Source organism: Budorcas taxicolor, chromosome 16 (genome assembly GCF_023091745.1).
Source record: "Budorcas taxicolor isolate Tak-1 chromosome 16, Takin1.1, whole genome shotgun sequence".
Classification (NCBI taxonomy): domain Eukaryota; kingdom Metazoa; phylum Chordata; class Mammalia; order Artiodactyla; family Bovidae; genus Budorcas; species Budorcas taxicolor.
In genome coordinates, this window is record NC_068925.1 from 64,719,152 (window position 1) to 64,730,730 (window position 11,579).

General features: G+C 40.0%; 1 pseudogene; it reads left to right on the top strand.

Annotated features, from left to right (window-relative positions):
* The first annotated feature begins 9,776 nt into the window (after positions 1-9,776).
* LOC128061550 (nucleosome assembly protein 1-like 1) lies at positions 9,777-11,237 on the top strand (annotated as a pseudogene).
* The last annotated feature ends 342 nt before the right edge of the window (positions 11,238-11,579 follow it).

Consider the following 11,579-nt stretch of genomic DNA (forward strand, 5'->3'; position numbering starts at 1 on the left):
TCCCACTCCAACTCCCTCCAGCAGTGACTATAATGTCCCCACACGGGCCCCCAATCCAGGTCCCTCGTGTCTCAGCAGTTCCTCATTTCCCACTCGTCCCGGTGTCTCATTGTTATTCCCAGCCCTTTGTTCTCTCTGTCTGCTTCCTTTCCTGTCCTCTCCACCACCAAGGGCAGGAGCTGAACAGCACTGAGCAGCCTTCCTCCTGAGAAGAGAGTATTAGCACTTATGGTCGTTTTTCCTCTATCACAGAAATCAAAACCAGAGAAGATTTCCTCTGACAAGAGAATTAAAAACGAGATCCTTTCTAATAATTCATTTATTAAAAGGAAATGTACTTTTATAAGTGATACCAAAAAGAAGAAAATTGAGGTGGATATAGGAGAAATAGGATACCTTGAAGCCAGAAATATTAAAGCTTCTGCAAATTCTCAAAATCCAAAGGAAAAGGTTCTTTTTCATTTATACAGATTGGGGAAAGAGGAAAAAATGTAAAGCAGAGAAATCAATATTAATGCAATATGTTTCTATAATTTACAGCTACTGCTGTTAATAGCAAAGAATATAAAATACGCTACATGCTCTAACTGGATTGCTCACAAAATTGTCTTTTTCCTCCAATCTCCCTGTCTAATTTGACCATACCACTCACCACCCCCTCATTCTTTCCAATCTAATTTATTCCACTTACCCTAGGCTCCAATCAGAGTAGGCATAATTGGTCTTAGTTTCTGTGCTATTCATACAATGTCTGCTTCCTCAGATGTTTCTCTTTTAAATCATCTGATAGTTTTATCATTGTTATCAAAAATTTATCTTAAATATTTTATCCAGCATTTTAAATTTTTTCCAAAAGATAAAGGAGATTTGAAGAGGAAAAAAGTCTTTTTTCACTTTCTTTTTCTTTCCTTTTTCTCCCTTTGAGCCTTTATAATTTCTATTTCAGTATCCCAAAAGTTGCAAATGGGTTTTTGAAAAATGACTGAATTTAACCTCAGATTATTATAGGAAAATGACTAGTCATAAGAGAGCAGTGGACCTACATAGTGTAATTTGAGACTGTTGAAAGCTCTTTCACAAATATCTTCACTAACCTGCTCTATGACCTTAAATTCCTATTATGTAAGAGTATAAATCTTTTTAAAGCATTAGGTTTTCTCTTAAAATGAAACTATCCATGGAAAGGATAATGTCTCATTTCTCTGCTCAAAAAATCATCCACTGATACCCTACTAGCTACTAAATAAATTCAAAGTTCTTCAACTGGTCATTTGGGGCTCTCAGAGGTGCACTAACCCTGCATTTTCAGCATCATTCTCACTCCCCTGCCAACCCCACTCAGAAACTCACTACCCAACAGAGTGACTGCACTGCTTCCATCATCACACGGCCTTCTTGCTTGCATCTCTGTATATCCTCTCCTCTGCTTATAAAGACACCAGTCACTGGCTTAACGACTCATCCTACCTTGGTATGACCTCATCTTAACTAATTACATTTGCAAAGGGTCTATTTTCAAACAAGGTCACATTCTGAGGTTCTGAGTGGGCATGATTTGGGGCAAACATGATTTAAGCAATTACATGCTCCAAAACTTGATCAATATGTATGATTTCCCATCATGGTTTCATGAGGCTCAGGAATCCAGGAGTGCTTTTTCTGGATGGGTCTGACTCTGGTTCCTACAAATTCACAGTCCAGTTGTCAGTCCTCGGGCCTCAGTTTCTCCCTACATGGGCTTGGTTCCATTGGCCGCCTGAGTTTCTTCCTGACCAGGAAGCTGACTTCCCCCAACGTAGTGATTCAAGAGAGACTGAGAGTAATTAGCCTCCAATTAAAATAAATAAATTTAAATTTAAAAAAAGAGAGAGACTGAGAGAAAGAGAGACAGAGACAGAAGGACAGAGAGAATATGAGCAAAGGAGTAAGAGAGTGCCCAAGGCAGAAACTGCGCTTTTATAACCTAATGTCAAAAGCGACATACCACTACTATGCTGGATTCTTCTGGTCCCACAGACCGTCCCTCATCGTGGGAGGAGATGACACAGATTGTGGAAACCAGGAGGCTGGGATCCTTGGGGGCCATGTTGGAGGCTGCCAGCCACAATAGTAATGCAGCCCAATATATCATGAGAGCAAGTTTTAAATGTGTATAAATTATTCCTTTATATAATGCAATTTCAGATTAGTTTTGTATTATATATTCAGAACTACTGACGATTCTAAATTTTTAAAGTATTATAGAGGACTTCCTTGGTGGCCCAGTGGTGGGGCTTCACCCTCCTGTGCAGGGGGCACAGGTTCAATCCCTGGTGAAGATGCTAAGATCCCATTTGCCTTGCAGCCCAAAAACCAAAACAAAACAGAAGCAAAAGTATAACAAATTCAATAAAGACTTTTGAAATGGTCCACCTCAAAAAAAAATCTTAAAAAATAATAAAAGTGTTATAGAAGTATGTCCCAAAGTTAATGACTAAAACAGACCCCAAAACATAAGAGATGCTCACTACACTCCCCTACAGGGCTATTGCTAACTTCCTGGACTCAGACTAGGTGTGTCTTGACACTTCTTTGTACACTTATTAGACCAAGAAGAACAACTAAATCTTCCCACGTTCTCAAAACTAGCAAAATAATCTAGTTATCCTGCAGAGTCACGAGAAAGAACACACAAGAGGGGACCTGGTGACATGAATGCAGATGAATGCTAGCTCTGGGATCCAAGAGCCCCTCAAATGAGGAGGAGCAGTAAGAAGGGCCAGGGTAGCTGTGGGACCCACTGAACCCCAGAAGTCAGGAGAAGAACAAAAAAATGAACTTGCTGGTACCCAGCACCATGTTGTAGGGTTGAGCTTGTATGGCTGGTATTCTCGGGATTCTAGAAGTAGTGTATTTTCAACTAGTCTGTCTGTCTAGAACTCTGGTAGCCTCGGCTACACAGTGATGCCCAAGGTTGAAATCATGTGAATCAATCAGCCAGGCTTTCCTCCATCCCAGCCAAAAGAAAGACACATTAATTGAGCTTGAAAAACAAACAACGCACAACCCCACTAAACTAATAGAATATTAATGTTAACAATTCATGAATAACTAACATTTGCACACCTTTTAAAGGTTGCACAACAGAGAAACTAGTTAATAAATTGTGAACACTTAGGCACAAGTAAGGAGAAGGAAACGGCAACCCACTCCAATATTCTTGCCTAGAGAATCCTGTGGACAGAGGAGCCTGATGGGCTGCTGTCCCTAGGGTTGCACAGAGTCGGACACAACTGAAGTGACTTAGCATGCATGCATGCATTCGAGAAGGAAATGGCAACCCACTGCAGTGTTCTTGCCTGGAGAATCCCAGGGACAGAGGAGCCTGGTGGGCTTCCGTCTATGGGGTCGCACAGAGTCGGACACGACTGAAGCTACTTAGCAGCACCAGCAGCAGCAGGCACAAGTACAATAGCTGTCTCAGCTTCCACAACTGCTATTAGCACTGCTTGACTTTTCTCTGAATCTTTAACATCTGGGCCTGATACTCCTACTCAGTGGCTTCTCTGTAGCTTGCAGTTTGTACTTCTTTGTTAATTGCAGTAAGCTGGCACGGATTGCCCTTAGGAAAGAATTTCATTTGTGCCTGTACATTCAATGCCAATCCTAGAAAAACCCCTTAGGTTTCTAAACCTTTGTTTTAAAGAAAATAGCTTTGTATTTTAAAGCTTTCTCTGCAGAATGCTTACAAGTATTCACCAGAAGTAACCCTATCTTCACCTAGGGGTAGAGCAAAGTCTATGACAACCCCCAAGGCCAATGCTAACGTGCTCCTCCGCTGGAATTTCTATTCAGCTGCAATCCTTCCCAGCAAAGCCAGAAAGTAATGCACTCAATGTTAAAGAAACTCTTCCAGTCATCTGCATGGTCACCCTTACAAAGTGAGAAGAAACCTAGGGAAGGAGCCCAGCCACAACAGCCTGTGCATTGCAGCAGGTCCTTGAACTCCAGGGGCCCTACAGCCAGGCCTGAGTCTTCTAATACAGGAGTTCGTTATCTTGGACCCTCCTGGCTGAAGCTGGCTTCTTGGATCCCTGGGACCAGGTACCTTCTTCTACAGGTTGAGACAGTAAAAGACGAATATCCCACTGGCTCTTCCCTCTCTCTTGCTCCAGTATTCCCCATCCCATCCCAGCAACTGAAGGTAAGAGTTAACTTTTAGGGGATGCTTACTATGTGCCAGAAACCCCATCTAAGCAATTTTCAGGTATCTCTCATTTAAGAAATGACACTTTGGATAAGAGTATGAATTCAAGTCAAATTGCTTGAGTTCTGCTTTACCACTTCCTAGCTGTGTGACCCTGGATAAATGAGTTAATCTCTCAGAGCTTTAGTTTCTTCCTCTGTAGAATGGGCTAATAATACCCATACTTCATAGGATCCGTGAGAGAATTAAGTGAGTTAATATAGAGAGAGTATGTAGAACAGTAGATTATAAGTATTGGATGGAAGATCGTTCATGATGAATTATGTTTTTTATGATTTGAAGTTTTTCTCTTCCTGACATTTCAAGGCAATAAAATTGACATTCTGCTTTTTATTCATCCTCATAAAATGTGAGCAGTTTCCAAATAGAACCTTTACTTGAGAAACTCATGACCTTAATGGAATTAAGCAACTAAAAACGAAATGCTAAACAGTGGAGGCCAGAACAGCATTGTAAAGCAATTATCCTCCGATTTAAAAAATATATTAAGAAGCTAAATACAGTTCTTATAGGCTATTTTGTTGAATAGTACTAATCTTAGATACCAAATAATTCTACAAAAATGGGAATTCTGGCATATATTCTATATTTCTCCACCTTGTATTTTAACTTATTTAATGTTACAAGTACTTGTAGCTTCTGAAGGCATATAGTTTTCTCTAAAGGAATTCAGCTAATATATCCCATTATTATAATACTGACATTCTTTTACTATTTGAAATTCCTTAGGAGTATTTTTATATATAAAATTATAGTTCTCACAGTCATGTTAGTTTTTCCAGAATTTTACTCTTGCAAAAATATATGTTTATACTTCATTTGACTGAGAGATTTAAGTGAGTAAAATGCATAAAGACATTTTTTACTCCAAGTTACATCTAAACTAAAAATTACTTTTATTTGAATGTTTCAATATCTCAGTATTTCAACATTAATAATAAATCTGAATAATATGATGTGTTCATTTTACAGATACTGTTATGCTGATATTTTATGATGATAAATAAGTGATTGCACAATCACTACTCACAATCAAGCTCACAGACATCAGAAATGATACTGATACAGACATACACATATCAGGGCTTCAGAGAATAAACCTGAACCAAAGGTGAATAGCATGTTTGGCTAAATACCAAAGTCAAGGCTTCAGTGTGTTTCTCATATATTAGAATAGTCTTCAGTCATGAAGGATGATAATTTAGAACATAAAGATATGGGGAAATGCTCTGGATAACTTCAAAGTACGTAAGAAAATATATTTAATTCTATACATAATATTAATAAGATCCAAAGCATTTCCATTTGAACTCTTTAGATCCTAAAGAATAGAGACTCACCCTAGCAAGCACAGGTAAAAGAAGTTTCATGTAAGGGTTAACATTGGTCAATACAGAGAGTATCAGTGAAATCCAAACACTGAAACTCAATGAAGCTAAAGAAGAGGAAGAAAAAGCAGAAGGGCAGATGTGCCAAAATCCTCATCTAATATGGCAGGGTATCAGGAAATAGGGTCTAAAGTAGTCTGAACCAGAAAAGATGTAAGGTTTATCTTTATGAAGATTCAACAAAAGAAACCAACAAAAGAACAATAATTGCGTTAAAATTAGAAGAGGAAGAGAATAGTATAATATTCCTTCTTAATAGGGGGTACTCATAGATGTATCCTAAAACAACCAATCACAAATTAGCGGGGCAAGTATATTATGCAGAAACAGAAAGGTAACCATCAAAAGCACTAAAAACAGAGTCACTTAAAGATGGTTGTCTCTGGCAAGTGGGAATGGGATGAGACAAGCCACTGTGGCCTCTTTTACAAGGCTTGCTGCATGATTTTTTCAGGTCAAGGTTCAGGTATTACCAGGATAAAAAATTTTACATGGAATGGCTAATTGTATCGGAGACTTTCTTTCCCTCTGGCGTTTATGTCTGCACAGATGATAAAGACGTTGGCTTGTCATAACTTCATCTCTCTTCAGCCCAGAATACCTTGAGAGGAAGGAAAGTGGTCTGGGTGGGTGAGGTCCTGACAGAGATTTCTTCCATATCAGAAGGCAACTCCGCTTCCACCTCTGTCCGGTCTCTCCCTTTCACTCATTATGTGAATTCTGATTATGGGCAAAAGTGGGAAGCTTCCATTTTTATTTAAAAATCACATTGTGTCTCCAAAGACAGTACGGCGAAATTGTTTCTCATTTACATTTCGTTAACTCCCTCAGTCACATAATAATTCATTATTCTGTGAAAATGTGCAATAGTCTATAATATGAATGGCTTCAAAAAGCAGCATTCTTAAGAAATATAATGTCCTTCCTTACCACAGAAGTCAAACTCTGATAAAATAACATTAACATACTGATAAGCAAATTTTGCACATCAAAAATTTTATATAGATTTAACACTATTTTCAGCTTTTGTTTAATGAATATTTAATTTGGAAAGCTATGAAATAATAGGTAATTATAGCTCTACAAGAACACATATTGACACGGAGTTTAAAAGACTGTGAAAGGTGCCTTGTGCTTGCAGTGAGTTTATAATTTAAACACAAAGAAAAATTTTAAGGCTGCCAATCAAATATTCATCAGAAGAAAGAATTTACGGAGTATCTCACTTCCTCAGGGCACGTATGCAAAGAAGACACTAAAAATAACATAGGGCAAGTGTGGTAGACCATGTTTAGGCAAAATCCAAACACACCCAAAAAGAGCTGAAGAAGAAGAAAGTTTCCTGAGCTTGAAAGCAAAGGCAACAGGATATAAGGGTCAGGTTTGGAAAAGATAGTGAGGACAGTCTGCAAAGGCCTTATAAGTAGGAAAAAAATGGGCAAGCCCAAGAGATTGAAATAGTTCCCCACCCTTTGTTTTAGTATCTTTTTCTTAACATGAGCAGTCCTCCACTATCTTCAACCCTGACTCATGATAGAACCCACATCACTCTTGCTGTCCATAAGAAAATCAATCAGGCTAATGGATAGAGCGTTAACGGGTTATCCTTCTTAAGCAGGGTTTTAACATGCTTTAAAACTTTCTAGAATGCTACAACTAACCAGTCCCATTCCGTGAAATTCTGAGATTTTGATTCAGTCCCAGAAAACTGTATTTTTAACCAGCACTATAAGCAAGTCTGATGTGACCCATCCCCTGACCCACATTTGAAAATCACTGCATTGCACCGAAAGACAGAGGGATTAGAGAAACCTTCACTTCCCTCTGCTGCAGGAAAATCCACCAGGGCAGGTCTTCTGCAGAATCTCTGTCCTGCATTCTCTCTTCCCATCCTCACCCATGACTTGCTTTGAAAAATTCTCAAGGATCTTTAATTGTCCGTTCATTTCCAATCACAGGCACTAATCCTCTGGCAAGCTGGCAGTTCCTTCACACCCACTCAGAGATATTTGTAGCCTCTGGAGATCTTAGACAGGTGTTAACCCAGTAATCCTTCATCTAAGAGATTTGACTCCACACTAGTATTTTTACTTTCTCCAATTTGTTGCTTGTGGTTCACTGACTGGCAGTTGGATTCCAACCTGATTTCTTCTTGACCTGATACCATAAAGTCATTTCCTTCTGCTTATTCCCCAAGCCTTGTGTCACCCATCTGTGCCCATCTCACCCTAAAGAGAGAGGGTAAACCTACCAGCGGAACAGCTGATCCATGACCTTAGAGCTAGAAAAGATGGGAAAGTCTTTGTACAGATCAAGATTCTTGAAATTACTGCTGAAAAAAATCCTCAATCTGCCCTTTTTTCCCCAAAATCCATCCCAGTTAAAGTTTACTACTTGTTCCCAGCATTACAAGGAGCACAAAGACAGGTAGTGAGGCTGCATGCCAGCCCTCAGTTGTGGGATGGTCACTCAGGTGGTCTAGCATATGCTCGTGGTTAACAGATTGTGACTTAAATGCAAACACAAATTCACTGAAAGCTACTTGAGAATGTCTTTAGACTTTCAGGGTTCTACCGATCAGTTTGAAAATACCAGTATAATGGACTTCTTATCTCGGCCACTTGGTGCCTATGGGACCGTGTTAGTGGTTCCTAATCTCTCTGAGCCTGACTTTCAACTCAAGTAGATTGCTCAATAATAGGCTGCCTATATTAGTACAGTACAGAGGATGCCTGATGGCTCAGTGGATAAAGAATCTGCCTGCAATGTGGGACACACAGTTCGATCCCTGGGTCGGGAAGAGCCCCTGGAGGAGGGAAGTGGAAACCCACTGCCATATTCTTGCCTGGAGAAGCCCATGGACAGAGGAGCTGGCAAACTACAGTCCAAACAGTCGTAAAGAGTTGGACATGGTTGAACTACTAAGCACGAAAAGCACAGAGGATGAATTGCAAAAGGGAGACGGTGAAGTCGGAAAGACGAGTTGGAAGATGATTGCAGTGGCTCAGTCATGAGCAGAGAAGGGATATGACTAGATTCCCAGCAGTGGGAATGAACAAGGATAACTCCAGAAGACTAACAAAGAAAGAACTGACATTTGTGACTGACTTGCAAGTTTTCCTCAACTATACTCCCAGGATATTAACAGGGGTGTGTGAAAAGTGTGATTCCATCTTTGAAGAAACCTGGGGGGTTTCATAGGGGTTCGATAGTTTCATAGGGGTTAATTAGAGCTAGCAAGTAAGATTTATGGAATAAGATTTATCAGGATTTCTTAGGTTATCTTATAGCCCAGTTTCTTCAAATTTGAGGAAAGTATGCTACAGTATGATTGACAAATATGGATGTGCTGTAACAGAAAAAAAGAAAGGCTGCTTGAGTAGACATCCCTGGCAAACAAAAGAGCCTTTGACAATAAAAGTGGGATGGCAGCTATAGCAAAAAAGAACCAAAGTTTCCTCACCCTGGCAACTCCGTAGATGATCTCCTGTAGCACATACCTCAGGGGGAGTTCTGGCTACACAGCCAGCTGTTACTGCCGTTTCCCAGAAATTACCAAGTGACGCCATCAACAGCCTAATATAACCAAGCTGAAAGGTCAAACTAGGAACTCAAAATACCCTGTATATGGGACATACAGGAAACCCAAACTCAGAAGCAAGTGCATCTCATGGTTCTAATAGTCTGCTCTGAAAAAGGATTTAAACATCAAAGGTGTGAGTGAGATGAATGGATTTAACAACAGAATATGATCAGATATACAAATGCTGTGGTTATAGGCAGTGACTCCTCACAGTGTCTGATAACAGGTGTTTTATAGTGTTTTCTGTTAATTAAATCTCAACACAATTTTGTGGCAAGATTATTTGTCTTGTGTTTCAGACAGTCCCAAGTGCATTGGGTAAGAAATGATATACCATGCTTAATACTCCAGGAAATGAATTACCTGGGGGAATTCAGTGAAGATTGCAGAATTATGATGCTGCCTTTTAATATCCATCTGCTTTTTTTTTTTTTCCATTGGTTTTGTTGACTGTTTAAACTTGCTAGCTGACATAGGACATCAGGTATGAAACGTGTAAGGAATTTTGGTGGGATAAGACAAATACAACCAGCTCTTTTAGCACCATCTGCTCGCGGCGCCGCCTCCTGCTCCTCCCGCCACCGCCCTGAGTCACTGCCTGCGCAGCTCGGGCCGCTCAGCTCCCCGCGCTCGCCACCGGAGAGCTGAGCTGGAAAACGAAATTTGCCATTTTTGAAAATACTTGGCATTTGTACAACATGGCAGACATCGACAACAAAGAACAGTCTGAACTTGATCAAGATTTGGTTGATGTTGAAGAAGTAGAAGAAGAAGAAACTGGTGAAGAAACAAAAATCAAAGCGCGTCAGCTGACTGTTCAGATGATGCAAAATCCTCAGATTCTTGCAGCCCTTCAGGAAAGACTTGATGGTCTGGTAGAAACACCAACAGGATACATTGAAAGCTTGCCTAGGGTAGTTAAAAGACGAGTGAATGCTCTCAAAAACCTTCAAATTAAATGTGCACAGATAGAAGCCAATTCTATGAGGAAGTTCATGATCTTGAAAGAAAGTATGCTGTTCTTTATCAGCCTCTGTTTGATAAGCGATTTGAGATCATTAATGCCATTTATGAACCTACAGAAGAAGAATGTGAATGGAAACCAGATGAGGAAGATGAAATTTCGGCGGAGCTAAAAGAAAAGGCCAAGATTGAAGATGAGAAAAAGGATGAAAAAAAGAAGATCCCAAGGGAATTCCTGAGTTTTGGCTGACCGTTTTTAAGAATGTTGACTTGCTCAGTGATATGGTTCCGGAACATGATAAGCCTATTCTGAAGCACTTGAAAGATATTAAAGTGAAGTTCTCAGATGCTGGTCAACCTATGAGTTTTGTCTTAGAATTTCACTTTGAACCCAATGAATATTTCACAAATGAAGTGTTGACAAAGACATATAGGATGAGGTCAGAACCAGATGATTCTGATCCCTTTTCTTTTGATGGACCAGAAATAATGGGTTGTACAGGGTGCCAGATAGATTGGAAAAAAGGGAAGAATGTCACTTTGAAAACGATTAGGAAGAAGCAGAAACACAAGGGACGTGGGACAGTTCGTACTGTGACCAAAACAGTTTCTAATGACTCTTTCTTTAATTTTTTTGCCCCTCCTGAAGTTCCTGCGAGTGGAGATCTGGATGATGATTCTGAAGCTATCCTCGCTGCAGACTTTGAAATTGGTCACTTTTTACGTGAGCGTATAATCCCAAGATCAGTGTTATGCTTTACTGGAGAAGCTATTGAAGATGATGACGATGATTATGATGAAGAAGGTGAAGAAGCGGATGAGGAAGGGGAAGAAGAAGGAGATGAGGAAAATGACCCAGACTATGACCCAAAGAAGGATCAAAACCCAGCAGAGTGCAAGCAGCAGTGAAGCAGGATGTATGAGGCCCTGAGGATAACCTGCACTGATCTGCCTTCTGCTTCCATGGAAAGGATGAATTTACATCATATGACAAGCCTATTTCAAGTTTTTTGTTTGTTTGTTTGCTCATTTTTGTTTTTGCATCCTCAAATAAAAATGTCATATAATTAAAAAAAAAAAAAAAAAAGACAAATACAACCAGCAGATAGGGCTTAGGCTACAACCGGGATTTAGGTCCAGGTACAAGCCTGGGCCAGGACAGGACTGGGACAATGCCCTGGAGTGAGTCTTACCCATTTCTCTAAGCTGAGGCCACACTGAAGCACCAGGAGGCTGGAGACAGCTTGGAGACCAAGGAAGCAAAGGAGATATTGCTAAGGATGATGTCAAGGGTCAGCCACGGGTCAAGGTAAGGAGGAAAGTAATGAAGGTAGGTCTACACTGTCCAATAAAATTAGGAGTATATGCAGTCACAACACTGACAGCCTAACAGAGATGC